This window comes from Narcine bancroftii, chromosome 3 (assembly GCF_036971445.1).
Source record: "Narcine bancroftii isolate sNarBan1 chromosome 3, sNarBan1.hap1, whole genome shotgun sequence".
In the NCBI taxonomy this organism is placed as follows: domain Eukaryota; kingdom Metazoa; phylum Chordata; class Chondrichthyes; order Torpediniformes; family Narcinidae; genus Narcine; species Narcine bancroftii.
The window spans coordinates 14,523,611-14,543,288 of NC_091471.1; the positions used below are offsets into that span (position 1 = coordinate 14,523,611).

At 44.0% G+C, this 19,678-nt stretch overlaps 1 long non-coding RNA gene across 1 annotated transcript in view; it reads left to right on the forward strand.

The window, feature by feature from the left end:
• Positions 1 to 3,106: 3,106 nt before the first annotated feature.
• The window catches only part of LOC138756053 (uncharacterized), an 82,447-nt gene continuing 65,875 nt past the window's right edge, over positions 3,107 to 19,678 (forward strand). Inside the window, exon 1 of the long non-coding RNA XR_011352705.1 lies at positions 3,107 to 3,228. This is a non-coding gene — a long non-coding RNA (uncharacterized lncRNA). The remainder of the gene's footprint in view (positions 3,229 to 19,678) is intronic.

A 19,678-nucleotide genomic window follows, 5' to 3' on the forward strand; every position in this document is an offset into this window, starting at 1 on the left:
CACTGACAAAAGGCAAAGGAGGAAAAACCCAACACCCAACCCCAACCAACCAATTTTCCCTTGCAACCGCTGCAATCGTGTCTGCCTGTCCCGCATCGGACTTGTCAGCCACAAACGAGCCTGCAGCTGACGTGGACTTTTTTACCCCCTCCATAAATCTTCGTCCGCGAAGCCAAGCCAAAGATAATGTGGTCATACCTTTCCCATTCCTCAACTCCATCCATATAACGGGCCCTTTGGTTTGACCTGTCTGCGCACAGATGTGATATTTTCCCTAATGAGCAGTGCCATTCCTTCTCCTCTCATCCCTCCTGCTCTATCATGACTGAAGCAGAACATTGAGGTGCCAGTCCTCCTGCAACTGTCTCACTAATGGCTACAATGTCATCATTCAACATCCCAATCCATGCTATCAGCTTCTCTGGCCTTTCCTGCAATACACCTGAGAACATTTCCACCACGCACAACCCTTTCTCTCTTTATATGCAGTTTTGACATCATCTTTTCCCTCATCCAGTTCACTGTCTGGTCTGGCAATCTTGTTTGCACCCCCCCCCCCCACCCCTCACATCTAGTTTAAACCTCTCCCCGCCCCCCCACACCGGAGCAGCACTAGCAAAGTTTCCCACCAGTTCAGGTCCCACCTTCCCTATGATCCAGAAATGATCCAGAAATTTAAGTATGAGTATAAAATTAATGAGCTTAGATTTAAGGAGAAATGGGAAAGATTTAACTGGGATCTGAGGGCTAACATGGTGGTGGGATGAGCTGACAGAAGAAATGGGAGAGAGAAGGACTAGTCTCTCGAGTCTTTCCACAGCCAGGCGTTGAGCGGCCTCGAATGGAGCGAAAACCCCTCAAGCAATGGAAGGAGGAGAAGCGACAAGGGGCTGTAGCGGTGACAACAGTCCTAGATAGAGAATGAGAATCAGAATTTATTGTCACGAAATTCACTGTTTTGCGGCAGCATTAAGTTGCAAATATTTCTATCAATTACATTGAAAAAATAAAATGAATCTATTAATTATTTAATGCTATATCTATCTATTTATTTATTTATTAAATAAAGAAGTGTACAGTCAAGGAATATATGAAAACGCGCTAAGACTGCATAGATTTCTATTTTAAATAGTTTTACTGTGAATAAAGTTCATATTTTGGAAACATGATGGTAGAGGCAGGTCAGCTACAACATCTAAAAGACATCTAGACAGAAAGGAGCAGAGGGATCTATAAGAACTGTAGGGCGCTACCAGTAACCACAGAGAGAAGCTGAGGGAGCGATAGGCTTTAATACACAGAGTAACCTTGCAGGCCCAGATTCCAGGATAGGAATGGCCTCAAGGGAAAGGTGGCTCAACCTTTATGGCCCAGGACCACGGGGGAGGGGTCATAGGGTATGAGTCATCCATGGGCGGGGCCAGCTCCATATAACCACAGACAAAGATAACTATATACAATGGAGGAAACATACCACCACAAGAACAAAAGAAATAGGGCAGGATTTGGCACCTGGCCCGCCGAGTCTGCTTCTTCAATTACAATTTTTATCTTCTTTCCCATAACCCCCCTCCAGTCCCTCCATCACTCATTTTAACCCTTCTGGTTCCAACCATTGACCACCCATGCACTTCATCCACTGCATCCCTTTCACCACCTGGTTCCATATGCCCTTCACCTATCCCCTCAATGGTTCCCACTATGACTGTTCATGCATATTAGATGCCATATGATCCCTCTGGAAGCATCTTCAAGCAGCCATCCCTCAGCCAACTCTACTAACCCTGGGTCGTACTGACACATACCTCATTCAGTACACACTAACTGCTTGATTTCCTGAAATTCTGACGGTGATGACACTTCTGTTCTAAAGTACTCTTATGCTTTTGGAACATTTTACTGCATTATTGAAAGATTCGACCTAAGTGTGAATCAAAATTGAAAATCTTGGAAATGCTCGCAGGTCAGGCAGCTCCTGTGGAGAGCTAATGCTTTGAGTGAAAGGAACGGAGTGATTTCTCCAGCATGTCAGAAGCTGAGTGGAGGTCTGATAGAAGCTTATAAAATTCAGAGTCTGATTTCAGATTTATCGTCAGAATACATGCATGACATCACATACAACCCTGAAATTCTTTTTTCTGGTGGGTGAAGCAGAATTACTACTTATTTGTAGCGCAGAAAGAAAACTGCACTCAATGTACACATGTAAACAAAGAAATGTAAACAGACTGACTGTGCAATACAGAGAGGGAGAAAGACCGATAAAGTGCAAAGAATCCTTAAATGAGTCCCTGATTGAGTTTATTGTTGAGAGGGGGTAGCAACTGTTCCTGAACCTGGTGGTGCGAGACCTGTGGCACCTCTGCCTCTATGCTGATGGCCTGTGTCCACTACCTTTTGATGTGGTGATGTGGTGTCCCCATACCAGACCGTGATGCAGCCGGTCAGCACACTTTCCACTACACATCTGTAGAAATTTGCCTGGGTTTCTTATGTCATACCAAACCTCTGCAAACTCCTGAGGATATAGTAGCACTGACGGTTTTTTTTCCACGGTGCCATTAGTGTGTTGGGTCTGGGAAAGATCCTCCAAGATAATGACTCCCAAGAATTTAAATTTGCTCACCCTCTGGTTCCCCTATGATTACTGGATTATAGGCCTCTGGTTTTCCTTTCCAGAAGTCAACAATCAGCTCTTTAGTTTTGGTGACGTTGGTCCACCATTCAGCCAAGTTTCCAATCTCCCTCCTCTGAGCTGACTCATTGCCACTTTTTATACAATCCACCACCATGGAACTGCCAGCAAATGTGTAGGTGGTGTTGTTGTCATAACGAGCCACAGGTGTATAGTGAGTAGAACAGCGGGCGAAGAACGCAGCCCCGTGATGCTCCAGTGCTGTTGATGGTTATGGAGGAGATGTTCTTACAAATCCTCACTGATTGTGGTCTGTAGGGGAGGTAAAATTATAAGAGGCATTGATTGGGTGGACAGGCAGACCCCTTTCCCAGGTAATGGTAAAAGTAAAGGTTCCATTATTGTCACATAATACTACATTTAGAATGTAACATACACAAAATTCTTTAATGTTGTCCACCGTAAGGAAGACAGAGAGTCACCACTTTGTCCAGCGCCTCTCCCAGAAATGAGGCTCCCATCGAGGGATGAAATCGCGACCCCAGGTTTACAAGACCACTGAGCTCTACAACAGGACATGTTTTTAAGGGGTGGTGAGATTTTCAGAGATTAACCGGCATCTATTGTATATGATTTGTGAGCATTTTTTTTGTGGTGTGAGTATGGTCCTTGTTGGAAATTTCCCCACATGTAAATGAGGTTATTGTTTGTAAATAAACCACGTCCAGGACTTGCTACTGCTTGAACTCTTCAAACTTGTTGTCACCATCACACCCTGTAACTCACTTCTTCCAGCCCTGGCAAAATCCTCATAAACATTCACCGTACTCTTTCAGTCTTATTGCCGTCCATCCTGTAGTCATCCCAGAAATTAACCTGGTGACACACAGGATTTGCAGATGCTGGAATCCAAAGCTAAACACAAGGGTCTGCGCCAAAGGGGGAATCCGCCCAAGAGAGGTGCTGTGTTCCCCACCCCTCCATAGGGTCGTGGCCATCGCTCGCCATCAGACCCGCCACTACCCCCTCCGGCATCATGAGCGGCCATCAAGTGTCATTAGCACCTAGTGATGCCTGACGCAACAAAAGCAGCGGTCCCATCACCTACATCAGAGGGGCAGATGATGTCAACGTTTGTCGGCAGGTAAGGTCCTGGTATCACACAACACCCCCTCCCCACCCCCGTTGAGGTAATTTATGAGCACAGTGCCCACCACCCCCCTCCCCCAGCCCCCACACATTAATGTCTTCCTCTAACATTCGTTCTGGCGCCGAACCTGCCTAACACAATCTATTGTGCATGACAAGAAATGGAATTTTGACTCATGGACAAAAGACTGGCAAATTGAGTTCCACATGGGGAAGGCACCTGTTGGTGAGGGGATCAAAAGGCAGATTAATGAACGGAGATCTCAAGTGAGTGGACTTCAGAAGATCTTTTTATTCAAGTGCAGGCAGGTCCAACAATTAGTGAAAAAGACAAATTGCAAGTTTAAAGATAAGGAACTGAAACACTGAAGTCTGCAGGACACCATGATGGTGGAGGAACTCAGGAGATATCACAGGTAATGATATGCCACCTACGTCATGATGAAGGGGCTCAAGCCCAGAACATTAGTTATATGTCTTTATTGAATGCACCTCCTGAGATGAATGAAGCAGGCAAGGTGACTGGCCACCATTGTGTCAACTTTCTTCAGGAGCTCTGTTGAGACCGTCCTGGCCGGCTGCATCACGGTGTGGTACAGTTGCTGCAGAGAAATGGATTGGAGGTCAATCCACAGGACGATAAGGATGGCACAAAGAATAACTGGGGTCTCCCGTGCAAAATCATTGAGGACCTCTTCAACCCAGCACACAGCATCTTCCTGCTACTCCCATTGAGAAAGAGATACAAGACCATCAGAACCAGAACCACCAGGCTGAGAGACAGCTTCTTCCCACAGGCAGTGAGACAGCTAATCAACTGAATGAACTGCTCATACTAACTCTCTGAGACTCTATTATTTATTAAACAATATTTCTTTTATAATATATACACTGCATATGTATCATTCATCTGTATGTGTGTTATGTCTGGATGTTTTTGGTCCGAGAACTGGAGAACGCTGTTTTGTTGGGTTGTACTTATACAATCAGATAACAATAAACTTGATCTTGAACTTGAAATGCTGACGGGATTTGAGGAATTGAGTTACAGGGTAATGTTAAACAGATGAAGAGCTTCTTCCCTGGAATGTTGAAGAATGAGGTGAGATTTGATAGAGCAGCGGTTCCCAACCTTTTTCTTCCCACCCACAAACCACCTTAAGCAATCCCTTATTAATCACAGAGAACCCATGGCATGGGAATTACTTAAAGTGGGATGTGAGTGGAAAGAAAAAGTTTGAGAACCACTGGACGAAATAGCTTGTGACTGTATTCATTGGAGTTTGGAAAAATGAGGGATAACTTTTTACAAATTTTAAGATGAGTTTGACAGTGTGAGAGTTGCAATATTTTCACTGGGGACAGTCTCAAACAATGAGACATAAACCAGATTCGACCATTTAAAACTGAGGTATATAGAGGCTGAACCAAAGACTTGTTGATCCTCCATAAATTGGAGGATCAATAATCAACAATCAATAAATATTCTGTCTGGTCACCCTCCAGGCACATAGCATTAATGTCAACCTCTCTATTTTCTATTACCAACTCCCCACTCCCAATCCTTCCCTATGTCTCCTTTCCTCGATCTCTGTCTGTCTGTCTCTCTCTCTCTTCTCTTTCCCTCTGACTCCTCTCCCCTAGCTCTGATTCCACAGAACCCCAAGCAAATGCCTCCTCCCCACATCAATTCTCATCTCTCCTCTTTCCTGTGTCCATCCTTATCCTTTTTCCTGTTAGGCTGTACACCTCTGCCTGCCCATTCATTCCTCCCAAGCCTTTAAATGTAGGTGCCTGCCTGCTTTTCGTTCGTACCTTGAAGATAGGGTCAGGCCCAAAACATCGGATATATCTCTTTTTGGACACTGTGAGATCTGCTGAGTCCCTCCAGCATTTCATTTCTTTTACTGTATAAAAATTTCTCACAGAAGGTGGTTACTTGGGAAGTTTCTTAAATAACTTAGAGATGCAAGATTCAAATAACAGAAGAGATTTTGCTTACTGATGCCTTCCACCATCTCAGGAAACATTCACACGCACACACACACACACACACACACACACACACACACACACACACACACACATATATACATATGCCTCACGGTGGTGCTCTACAGTTACTACAGTGAGAAGGGTGTATTTTTATGTGGTTACAAAATAGTTCACATTATCCTGACTATATAACATCCCTCCTTCTCAAGATAAGGAAACATGTAGCATTCTTTATCACTTTTTCCCAGTGCAACCTAAGTAACTGAACTTGTACACTTGTTTATTTACACAACTATTTTAAAATATTTTTAATCGATATCGCACTGGCGGCGGTTTGTTGCTTCGCCATCTTGTGGATTTGGCTGTGACCGTTGGGCTCTGTGTTGCTGGTTCACGTGTTGGTGATGGAACTTATTGTGCTTCACCTGACAACTGCTGCGTTAATGTTTCGGTATTTGTGGTTGTGGTCTCTTCACTTGGTACCTCACTTGATATTGGTATTGCAGGCTTCGCTGGTATTAAAGCTTTCTGCTTCATCATGTCTTGTGTCGGCTAGATGCAAATTCTGTTCCTCCTCAGCAGATTGCTCAGAGTCTGTCTCGACAATGTATGATCTTGGTGTGTCACCTTCTTTGATGAACTTTGCTGGAATCCAGGTTTTCAGCATCGGCTCTTGAATATGCACATGCTGCCCTCCGAAGAGTTCTGGAAGGTTTGTGCATGTTTATAATGTTCGTATCCTCCTTCTTGCATGTCAGCCAGTCTCCTTCTGATTTCCTCCTAGTCTTCTGGAGGGTATATTTTGCTATGTAGTGATGTTTTACATCTCCTGCTATTTAGAGGTTCTGTCAGGGACTTCACGTCAGCCCTTAAAGATGTTGATCGTAATGATAGAAGAGTGAGGTCTGGGTTTTCATTTGTTTTGTGACACTTAACTAGTGAGCGTTTCACAGTTTGCACTTGTCTTTCAATGAACTCATGACCTTTGGGGTAGTACGGGGATGATGTAGTGATAACAAACCCATATTCTGCAGCCAGCTTTCTGAATTATTGTGATGTAAACTGTGATCCATTGTCACATATTATTTGCTTGGGTATTCCTTGTTCAGCAAGGAGGTAATACTTGACTCTCTCAGGTCTTTCTCCCTTTGACGAATGAAAACTTAGAGAAGTAACAGGCTACTATTGAACACCACTCTTGATTCTCAGTGAACAAGTCTGCTCCCACTGTGGGTCATGGCCTGGCAGCTACTTCTGTGGAAATCATTTCCTCTTTTTGTTGTGTGTTTCTATTGATGTTTTTGGATATCTTCTTCATCTGGATCTCGTAATTGACAGAGATCAATTGCAACTCCCAGCAGCTATCCAGACCTAGAGTTGCTGGTCCGTCTGAATTTACCACGTAGAATGTACAGAGGATGTTCTTTCCCTTATGGCAGCCATTGACCTTAGCTGTCCCTAGCTGCTTGATCATGGGTTCACCATGTGACATTTGTTGTTTCTAACACACCATCTTTTGGATACCCTTTTATTATGTTCTCAGGGAACATCTGGCAGTAGAGTCTGAGTCGAATGACATTGCTTTGTGATTCAGTATCCAGCTTCACCTTTAGGTTAAATATCGTAAGCTTGTTCTGGATTGTCCTCTGTATTTGGATCCTTGTGTGCAACTCGCTTCCTTCTTTTATCTCACCCGACATCTCGTGAAGGTGTATTGTTGTTCCCTTTTATGTGGTGGTCATTTTTATTCACTGGTATTACTGTTTTCTTCACACCAGACTTGCACATCTTCACCCATGTGATAGTACAGACCTATCACCAGTGTATATAGTTACAGTATCTTACAGCGATTGGCTGAGAGCTTAGCCACGCCTACTATCTGGGCCTTAAAGGGTTGTGTCCCTAGCCAGGTCGGATCATTCCAGACTGGTCGGCCACCTGTGAAGAGCTCCTGTCTTTTGCTAATAAAATCCTTGGTTTGGATCAACAAGTCTTTGGTTCTTTCAACGAGCTCTACAACCCAGTCGTTTGCTTTACCTCACGCTTTACATTCAGACCCGTATGCGAGGCATTTGTTTCGGTCATCGAAGGGTCATCGCCACCGGCTGTGAGGTGTTTGAGAATATACAGTATGTCACTGAAGACTCTTGAAAACTTCTACAGGTGCACCGGGAAGAGTATTCTGGCTGGTTGCATCATGTCTGGTATGGAGGTGCCAATATTCAGGACAAGAAAAAGCTCCAGGGGGTTGTTAACTCCGCCTGTGACTTCACGGGCACCAGACTTAACATCTGCAAAAGGCAGTGATCTCAAGAAAGCCACCGCTTCTATCCTCAAGGACCCCCACCACCCAGGCCATGACCTCTTCACTCTACTGCCATTGGGTCAAAGGTACAGGAGACTAAAGATAAGCACTGAGCGGCACAAGGACGGCTTCTTCCCCGCTGCCATCAGATTCCTGAATGATCAATGAATCAAAGACACTTCCTTACTTTAATTTTTTGTGTACCTTTTTTTTAGTGTTATAAGGTGGTTTATGTGAATGTTTGCATTGTAATGCTACCTGAATTTCATGACTAGTTCACAACAATAAATTCTGATTCTGAATCACTACTAGAGCAGTTGATAAATAGTTGATAGATCATGGAATAAATTGTTGTGGATCAATGGCACAGAAGAGGTTTAAGTCTCCATAACAGCCATAATCTTGTCAAATAGTGGGCTGAGTTGTCTTCTCTTATTTTCTCCTGTCCTTGTGCTTAAATCACCAGGTGCACCAGGGTGCCATGGTTAGTGTAGAGGTGGCAGAGTTAACGTAGTGGTTAGTGCAATGCTGTTACAGCGCCAACAACCCGGGTTCGAATCCAGAATTGTCTGTGAGGAGTTTGCACATTCTCCCTGCGTCTGCATGGGTTTCCTCTGGGTCCTCTGGTTTCCTCCCACCATTAAAACCTCATCAGGGTTGTCGATTAATTGGATGTACAAGCTCCTGGGCCAAAAGGGCCTGTTGCTATGCTGCATGTCCAAATTTATTTTCAAAATTATCAGTCCCAATTTTCAATGGTCCTCCAGCTTCAGTAGATTTCAGGCAAGAAGGTTCCAGATATTTAAAGCATTTCAGATTTCTAAATTTAAGGTCTCTCCTGTAGTGATGTGTAAGGCATTTGGAATCTTTTATAACTAAAGGGAAATATAGCCATGGAAAAAGGTCAGCAGGGGAATTATAGCATTGGTTTTAAAAGCCATTGCAATGAGATGAGAAAAAGAAAGATTGCAAGATTTTGATACAGAAGTTATCTCCGGGTCCTGCAATTCAGAGATCAAAAGGGTGAATTTCATCCTCTGTAATCTGATTTCAAATGTGTGAGAAAGCTGTTAAAACAAAATGACTGGTGTCACCAGAGACGGGGCCTTCAAAAATAAATACTTTTGAAAGTATTCATTTGTGAGCTCTAATCTAATGGGAAACTAGAAGTGGATTGACTTTGGTGTCGCATATGGGATTGTAATAATTATGAGGACATTTTGCAACCGTCACAGACATCAACCTGCTGAGTTTGACAAGGCTTGTCTCTTCAAAGAGCTGGGGAAAGGGAAGACTAAGTGATCAACTTTTTTTTCCCTCTCTCTCTCCCTCTCTCTCTGATACCTCATGCAGCGATGCCTTTGAGTGCTGTCCGCCTTTCGTTTATGCCAAGTGGGAGTAGGATGACTCATGATTCACCGCGTTACATTGTTCCAGAGCAAGATGCTGCATTATGCAGCTAATGGTGTCCTGCTGTGCTGTTCTTTTCTTCCACTGCACTTTGAGGACTACTTCATTGCCAAGAGAGTGGAATAAATGCTCTTCAATCATTTATAGATTTGCAGCTCACATCTGACGTCAGTGCCGTTGACCCCAAGTTTACATTGTTAAGCAGGCCCATTACTGAGGGAGACATCCAGAATTATAATTTCCACTGTTGCGTTGTGTGCAGTGACAAGGGGAACAGACTATGTGCTCTTTCTCCCACCCCCTCTGCTCCATATAAACACAGGTTCATTTTGACTATTCATGAGGGAAATATTCCAAGTCACTTTAAAAGTCCTGCTCCTTGGGAATCTCAGTGGCACAGGTTGACAGGGAGGTGAATGTGTTGGGCACACTTGCCATCATCGGTGGGACATCATGTTACAACTGTAAAAGCCATTGGTGAGACCACACTTGGGGTATTGTATGCAGCTCTCGTTGCCCAGCTATAAGAAGGATACCATTAAGTTGGAAAGGGTGCAGAAAAGTTTCAAGATTCCTCTATTGTCATGTAATAAATACAGTGCAAATACAGTGCTTTTGTCTGCCATACAGATTTGCTTTCATGTCCGAAGCACATCTTACAGTCAGAGAAAGAGAAGCAAAAGAAGTCCCCTCAAAGTCCTTGAATGTCCATGGGTTTTCTTCCAGCACTGCAGCCACCCCTGCAACCACGCGGAGTCCAGTTTAAATCATCAACAGCCCAAGCTCCAGATCCAAACCCCTGATATGATCAGTAAACCATATAGCCTCTACACCTTCTTCTCAGAGTTGTTACTGGGACTGGGGGGGGGGGGGGGTGGTGGGGGCCTTCAGTTATTAGAGGAGACAAGACAGGCTAGGACATTTTTTTATCTAGACACTAGAAAACTGAAGATGTCGTCATGGAGGTATATAAAATAATGCGGAGCACAGACAAGGTGAATGGACGCACCCATTTTCATCAGGTCGAAAACTCGAGAGCATAGATTTAAGATGAGAGAGCAAAGATTTGAAAGGGAAGTGAGGGGTGATATTTTCACATAGATGGTGTGTGGAATGAACTCGTGGAGGAAGATGAGAGTACAGTTATAATGTTTGAAAGACATTTGGATAGGAACGTGGACAGGAAAGGTGAAAAGAGTATGGACAAAATGCAGGCAAATGGAACTCGCTCAGATAGACAACCTGGTTGGGACAAAGGGCCATTTTTGGTGCTGTAAAACTCCACGCGATGAATGTGACCCATGACCCACTGACATCTTAAGAAACAATATTTTTTTCGTTCTGATGATGCAGGGCTCAGATGTAACCTTCAGTCTTGCCAGAGAACCATAGAACAGTAGAACACTTCAACACAGAAAACAGGCCTTTCGGTCCTTCTAGTCTGTGCTGAACTATTATTCTGCCTAGTCCCATTGACCTACAGCCAGCCAATAGCCCTCCACACCTCTCCCATCCAATGCAGCTGTCAAAATTCTATTTATATGTTAAATTTGAACCCACATTCACCACCTCAGCTGACAGCTCATTCCACATTCTCACTAGTCTCTATGTGAAGCAGTACCCCCTAAACCTTTCCCCTTTCACCCTTAACCCATGATGAAAAACCATATGGAGAGGGCTCCCCTGCAGTGAGCCCCTGCCAAAAGCTTCCCAGTTTATTCAACCAATAAGTCGTTCACTGTATTCAAGAATTTTGTAAATTATGAAGTGAATTGTTCCAATGAAAAGTCTTTTTCAGTCTCTATTTGGTCTTTCAGGAAATATGAAAAGCATTCCAGTCAGTTTGTTGAAAAAAGACATTTTTTTTTATCATTCAAGGTAGATCTTCTAAAGTTGCCCCACCCCCTTCCTGTACCTTCACTTAATTCATGTTCTCTGAGTACCCACCTGATCTGTGGATGCACACATATTCAACTGATTCCTTCACGCACAGTTCTTTGAAACTGTTGAATACCCAAACCTTGTCCAAGTTGAATTGAATTGAGATGAAATTCAATTGAACTGAATTGATGTTTTTTTTAAATTGTCAATTTTCAGATTCATTTGTCAAAGTAAATACATACAACCCTGAGATGCTTTTTCCTGAGGGCAAGGCAGATTTACCACTTATTGGTCGTGCAAAAAATCTGTACTCAACGTACACTTGTAAGCAAACAAAGAAATTAAAACAAGCTGACTGTGCAATACAGAGAGAATTTTTAAAAAAAATCAATGAAATTGATGCGCCATCAATTACCACAAAAGACTGGGGTTGTGAAACTAATAGGCTTTTATTGACTGGAGCAACAACCAACTCATTGACTGACCATGGCAGGGTAAATGGGAAGCATGCAAAGGTAGGGTTGGTCTCAGGAGGCATCCCCAGCCAGCAGTAGCCAATCACAATAAAACAGTGGTTTACCACATTCACCCCTCCCTTTAAGAAGAGTCCTGCGGGATGAGAAAAAAAGAAAAAAAAGCAAATTTATATGCATATACATATATTACAGGTCAAGCCTATCAGAGGAGGTGCCCTCTGCCGCAGCGAACAACATGGTAACAGTTTGGGCGCAGTCGTGGTGCCCTGAGCAGCCTGTCAGTTACAAACTGGTTACAGTTTTCCAGGGGCAAGGGACAGATGAAGGGAGGAGGGAGTGTGGTGAACCATGAGTGACAGCAGTTGCTGGGGGTGAAGTGTGGTCAGCAGCAGGTTCAGGGACCCCGCAGGATGTCAGTGGGGGTAGATAGGGGTCGGAGGGGCACCCCATGATGCCAATTCCTGGATCGAGACATATCTTTGTGCCCATCAGGGAAGGCCATGTAGGAGTACTAGGGGGCTTGCATGGAGAATATGGACCTGCTCAACCAGTGGGTTAGTCTTAGATTGCCTGGCATGCTTCCAGTCCCAGGGAGTTCAGCCAGGGACTAATGTCTGTTTGTGAAGTGAGCTACACTAAACCCCCCCCTCCCCACAATCTATCTCTTTTAAAGACATATTTATCCATAACCATAATCCGTAACAAGTTAAGTTAGTCTTATAAGTCAATTATTGATCTTATTATTATGTATTAAGAAAATAAAACCAATTTTGTTTAAGAAGCCATTGTCTTGGTGAATTTCAGTTGCTGCTGGGAAGGAGTGGAGTGGAGTTCGTCTGGGAGGACCTCTTACCAGTGGGAAATAGGGAGGCCCCATGACCTTAGTGCCAGGAGGATGGTTTTCCAAACCGGAGCATTCTCTCTTTCCACCTGCACATTCCCTCTGGGATTGTATCTGGTGGTCCTACTCATGGTGATGCCCATGGCCAGCAGGTACTGCCGCAGCTCGTCGCTCATGAATGAGGTCCACAAGTTGCTATGGATGAAGCAGGGGTACACAAAGAGTGTGAGGACATTGCGGAGCCCCTTGATGACTGTAGCTGTGGTCATATCTGGGCAGGGGATGGCGAAAGAGAAGCGAGAGTATTGTTACAAGCCCAAAGGATTCAAAACCCAGCAGCAACTGAAATTCACCAAGACAATGGCTTCTTAAACAAAATTGATTTTATTTTCTTAATACATAATAATAAGATCAATACTTGACTTATGAGACTAACTTAACTTGTTACGGATTATATTATGGTTATGGATTAATATGTATTTAAAAGAGATACATTGTGGGGGGTTTAGTGTAGATCACTTCACAAACAGACATTAACATTTCATAAAAGACATCTCATTGAAAATGCAAGAGCTTTGCCGAAGTCAGACTTTCAGGCTCAGGTTGGCTTTGCAAAAGACAATGGAACTGCTTTGGAAAGAATTTCAAAAACAGCTGCAAATGGAAAAGTCCGGGCTCATATGCTGCTAAAGATCTTTCAAAGATTGGGTTTGAAGCCTTGGGAGAGGTTTCAGTTTTTACAAGCGGAGAGAGGAAAGAACAAACAGGATTTTTCTCTGAGAGAGAGAAAGAGAGAGAGAGAGAGAGAGAGAGAGAGAGAGAGAGAGAGAGAGAGAGAGAGAGAGAGAGGTCAGTTCTACAGTAGCAGTTGAGGCTGCAACATGGTACGCTGGCAGGCTTGTTGAAAGACCCCATTTTGAAGACAGGTTGTGAGTTCTGAGTTCAGCCTGTTCAAAACACTTATAATCCTTACAAGAGGAAATGACTGGCTAGAGTATTTCTCCTGAAATAAGGGAAACAAGAGGAACTCTGTGGTGACCTGGAAGAAGAGGTTATCATTTGGAAAACCCATGATGGGACAGGTTTCTTCAGCAAGACACTGAAGTGACTGTGCATGTCCAACGAGCAACAGGCGTCTCTCTGAAACCAAAAAGAACCTTCCTGAGTGGTAACTATTTAACTATCAACACCAGAGCCTGATAAAGATTCATAAATGTTGAATTCTGTGCCCAGTATAAGAATTGTCTGGTACTGATAAACTTGGAGAAGTGAATAACTGGACTGTGAAACAAAGAACATTCCTAAACACATAAACATTGCATACCACGTGTGTGCATAGAATTAGATGGGGGTTAAGTTAGGTTAAGTTAAGTTAATCGTAATAAGTTAAAGGTTGATCCTGTTTTTATGTTTAAAGATAATTAAAAGCAACTTTTGTTTAGTAACCATTGTCTTGGTGAATTTCTATTGCTGTTGGGTTTTGGGATCCTCTGGGCTTGTAACAAATTTAACCCCCATCTAATTCTAAGCACACATGTATGCAATGTTTATTTGTTTAGGAAAGTTCTTTTTCACTGTCCAATCATTCACTTTTCACTTCTCTAAGTTCATTGGTATCTGGTAATTGTCCATGTCTTTTCTTCTTCTTTCTGCATACTGTGCACGGAAATGGACAGGTATTCTTTGCACCAGGCTCTGGTGCTTTAACTTGTTACCGCTCAGGAAGGTCTTTGTTGGTTTCAGAGAGATATTTATTGTTTGTTGGACATGCACAAACTTACCTCCTCCAATCAGCAACTGAAATGCACCAAAGACACTTTCAAAATCAAACTCCAGTTTAATAATCTTCTATTTTTAATCTTCATTTTATTCAACAATACCAGAGGATTGTGGTCAGTCAATATCATTACTGGTTCATCAAAATTTTGCAGAGTGAGTATTAAAGAAAAGAGTGGAATAGTTCCTTTAATGAGCATTGAAATTTTTTGAAAATTAGGCAACTGGATGTCCAATTTCATCATCATGCTTTTCCAACAACACTGCCCCCTATCTGCTGCCTCATTAATGGCATCCACTGCTAAAGAAAATCTCGATATTTTAAAACAGGGATTTTGACATCACACATTTTTCCTCCTTTTTCAAATGATTGGCTAAAGGAAGAGCAATTTCTGCAAAATTCTTCGAAAACTTCCTATAATACCCTGCCTTTCCTAAAAATCGTCTCATTGCATTCTTGCCATTGGGAATAGGGAATTCAGAAATCACCTGCACTTCCACTTGAATAGCCACAACTTTGCCCTGAACAATTATAAGTCCTAAGCATTTCCAAATTCACTTTGAGCTTCGAATGATCTTGCAAACATTTTTTCAATTTCCATGAGATGTTCTTCCCATCTGTCATTTTTTGTGACCAAGGGTGAATAGACAAATGATCGAGAAGGATAAGGATTGGTGCCGTGATGGAGGGGAAATGATGATAATAAATAATAAAGTTGCTGTAAGGATGGGGATAGGCAGAAGGTAAGATGTGGGAAATCGCTGAAATGCTTTTACTTTAATGCTCGGAGTATTGTAAGGAAGGTGGATGAGCCAAAGGTGTGGATGAACACTTGGCAGTATGATGTGGTGGTGATTAGTGAGACGTGGTTGCAGGAAGGGTGTGACTGGCAGCAAAATATTCTGAGATTTCGCTGCTTTAGGTATGATAGAATTGGAGGGGTAAGGGGTGTGTGGCATTGCTTGTCAGGGAAAATATTACAGCGGTGCAGATGCGAGATTGATTGGATGGCTTGTCAAGGGAGGTGGCATGGGTGGAATCTGTACTCCCACTATCAAACAAACAGTTCGTTAAGCACCTGATTACATAGACGTCCATCATGGATCTGGCGAGTCCATGTGGTCCCTCTTGGTTCAGGGTGATGGAGGCCAGTATAAACTCGCTGTTCGAGTCCAATGAGAGCCCAAGATCCCAAGATGGCCACCTTCGCTGTTCCTCCGCGGTTCTGCAGGCCTGAGAAAATGGCACTGGCTGTGCGGTCCAAAATGGCGGTCCCGATGGCTCGCACATGGCGTCGTTGGTTCGCAGAGGAAATGGTACCGACTGGATAGTCTGGGGTGACGGCTGCTAGGTTTCGCAGGCGGTTAAGACTGGCAGACTTTTGCGTAATGTCTCCTTTCCCATGTCTAGTGCATACTGCCTCTTTGGCAGGGCAGCGTTTCCTTGGGTACTTGCCCTGCCTGCAGAAGTAGCATTTGGGGGTGATCACCTGCCAGGGCGGCTGAAGTCAGGTCATTAGAGGAGTGCGATCAGTCGTTCATGGTGCAGGATGATCCCCATCCCAAGATAGCGGCATCTGTGGCAGCCAAGAGGCAGATGAGTTTTGGAGGGCCACCTCCAGCATCACTGTTAATTCATCTGCCCCTTGCAGGTCGAGTATCTTCTGCTCCAGGAGTCGGTCTCTTATGTATCTGGAGTGGATGAGCCCTTTCGCATTCTGGGCGGCTGACACAACTTTGTAGTTGCACACCCTGCAGAGGGCCAGGAGGGCCTGCAGGTACTCAGTGCTCAATTCACTGGGTCGCTGCTTCCTGGTGGCCAGGAGGTGCCTTGCATAGACCTCGTTCACCCTTCTGCAATATACCTTCAGTATACCCATGGCCTCCACATATGATTTGGCATCAATGGACGGACCAAGGGTCCGACTCATGAGAAGAGGAGCTTCGGTCTGTCCTCGTCCGCGTTAACAATGTTTGCGGTCACCGTCAGGAAGTCCTCGAAGCAGCGTACTCAGAGTTCAAACATGTTCAGGGCATCAGTCGATGGAGGGTTTATGTTTAGTCTGTCAGGTTTCAGATATCGCTCCATTTTCTTGAACAATTAGAGTCAATAAAATTGAGGCACCATCAATTACCACAAAAGACTGAGGTTGTGAAACTTATAGGCTTTTATTGACTATAGATGGGAGCAACAACCAACTTCATGCAAAGGGGTTATGAGCAAGATGAGTCTCAGGAGACTCATGAGTCCAGCCGGCAGTAGCCAAAACAGTGGTTTACCACAGAAGTGTACCAGTAAGAGTCCTTAAATGCCTCTCTGATTGAGTTTGTCGTTGAGGAGTCTGATGATGGAGGGGCAGCAGCTGTTCCTGAACCTGGTGGAATGAGTCTAGTAGCACCGATGGCAGCATTCCCTGTAGATGTTCTCGATGATGATGGAAACAGACCCTTCTGGCCCACAAGTCTGAGCTGCTAAGTATACCCATGTATCCAATTCAACTTCCAACCTCATACATCTTTGGGAGGAAGCCAGAACACCCAAAGGAAGCTCATGGGGTCAAACTGTTAAATACCATTAAATGAACTGAACTGAATTGCTCTGACTCCCAATTCTGGGACGTAAAATTGTTGTAAACTATCCTGAGCCCTCCCCAAATATTCACAATGTTTCCACATATCCCAATCCAAAGGCCCAATAAAAAATCCTTCCTTGAATCCACTCTTGTCTTCATGAAGTACTTGTGTTTTTCCCCTACCTGCATTGATGCATTTTACATTTTCACAGCTATTTTGAAGGGTTCTGTTCCCTTTTATAGATCTGTAAAGTCGTATGTGACAAAACCAGTCCTACAGATGACCAAGGCGAGGGTTCACTGTTGAGGCATCGAGAGCTTGGATAGGCAGGTGTAGGAGCGTAGGGGATTTGGATGGGTGGCTGTTTAGGGTGTTGGGAACTTGATTGTTGGGTGGTCGAGGGGTCAGGAGTTCAGAGGGGCGGGCGGGCGGCCGGGATGAGGTTTCACGGTTAGAGTGTCACGAGTTTGGATGGACAGGCAGCCAAAGCAAAGATTCATGGGTCAGGGCATCAGGAGTTCAGATGGGCGGGCGGCCAAGACGAGATTTCATGGTCAGAGCATTGGGAGCTTGGATGGGCAGTCAGCCAAGGTAAAGTTTCATGGTCAGGGCGCCAGGGTGGGTGGTCGGGACATCGGGTGCTCGGATGGCCATGCGACCAAGGAGGGGCTTCGCAATCAGGGCATTGGGAGCTCCTATGGTCTGTTGGTCAGGGCCAAAAATAGGAGGGTTAATTTCTTCATGGGATATAAGGAATATAAGCAAACTATGGGCCATAATTGGAGGGGGGGGGGGGGTTGTCAACTTTTGCACAGAATCAAGTCATTCTATTATATCTCATCATTCACTTGGGCTATTTCCAAGGCTGAAGACTTTGTAATAATAACAGAGTCACAGAATTGTCATTTAAAGTACAGTAACAAACTCTTCAGCTCAATTAGCCCATGCCATCCATACGAGAATCATTTGCCTATGTTTGGTCCCTATCCATGGATCTGTCTAAATGTCTTTTAAACATGCTCCCACCTCTGCCATTTCCTCTGGCAGCCCCTTCCATATCCCCCACATTGCCCCTCAGTTCCCTTTTAAATCTTACCCCCTCACCTTAAATCCATCCCCTCTCGTTTTCAGATCCCCAACCATGTGACCATTTTACTTTATCAATGTCCCCATTAATTTATAGACCGTTATAAGGATAGAATAACTAGGAGAAAAGTTCCAACCTATTCCAATTTTCTTATAATTTAAGTCCATTGGTCCCTGCAGCATACTTGTGAATTTTTTCTGCACCCTTTCCATATTAATGATTCCATAGAAGGGTACCAGAACTGTGCACAATACTCCACATGTGTGGACTTATCAATGTCTTGTACAGTTGTAACACATGTACTCAGTTCCCTGATCGATGAAGGCAAGCTCCTCTCTATTATCTTGTCTACATGTGTTACCACTCTCATGGAACCATGTCCTTGTACCTCCAAGTCCCTTCTATTCCAATTCTCGAACTAACCATCTTGGACTCATGCCACTGAAATGGCTACCATACTATACCCAGTACTGTGGATGCACTTAAAGAGGATGAACGAACCTGGACAAGTGACCAAGTGAAGCTTTTCATCCATTCTATAACTAAAGGGTTGAGCTATTTACTGAACAAAATGGGGGCATCGAATAGTCACCCAAACGTTCTCAGAAGAAAGACTCTGGGCATGCCAAATGCGCTGGCCTGGTGAAAGTGACCACCATTGCCAGGTGTCCTCTGTATTCCATGAATTCTCTTGTACCTGTGTGAATGGTTTGCGAGCAAAGCAGAGAATCAACTTTCAAGTCAGAATCAGAATTAGAATTCAGTTTATTGTCATGGACATGTGTCACGAAGCGTGTTGCTTTGCAGTGGCATTGCTGTGTGTTACAGGCGCAAAATTTGGTATAAATGACATTTCCATAAAGGCACTATTTAAAGATAAATAAATGAGGACAAAAGAAGAGAAAAGAAAATGAGGTCGTGTCTGTGGTCCATTGTCCATTCAAAAATCTGATGGCCGATAGGAAGAAGCTGCTTAGGGTTTGATATCAGGGCATAGAATTATTCGACCCAACTATTCCAGCAAGTCTGTGCCAACTTTTGTCAAAAATTACTTGATTGTGTCCTTGTCTTCATCAATACAAAACAAAACAAGAAGATATTGAGACGAGAAGTGCTGGTGCCTGAATGAGAGCAGAGAAGGATATTATCCTAATGGCTTTTTTCTATTAGTGATACCAGTAACAGTAAAATCTCACTGCAAACAACAACTCACTTCACATTTAGTTGATGGATTAATGGACATCAAAACATGCATGGCTTGCTCTACATCATTCTTCTTTCAGAGTCGGCAGAGATTAGAGCACATGTTAAATGTTGCCACGAATAAGCCAGTTTCTCAAAGATCCGTCAGGGCTGGGGCGGCCAGCACGGCTTCATAGTCCTGTGCTGTCCGCCCCAGCCCCGTAGTCCCGTGCCGGCCGCCCCAGCCCTGACGTCCTGCGCTGGGGGACTGTCAGGCAGCGGGGAGTTGGGTCGTTGGCTGACTGTCATCAGCCCGTCCCCTTCTAGACCACCTGAAAGCTACTAGCCACTTTGCTTTGTTGCTTTC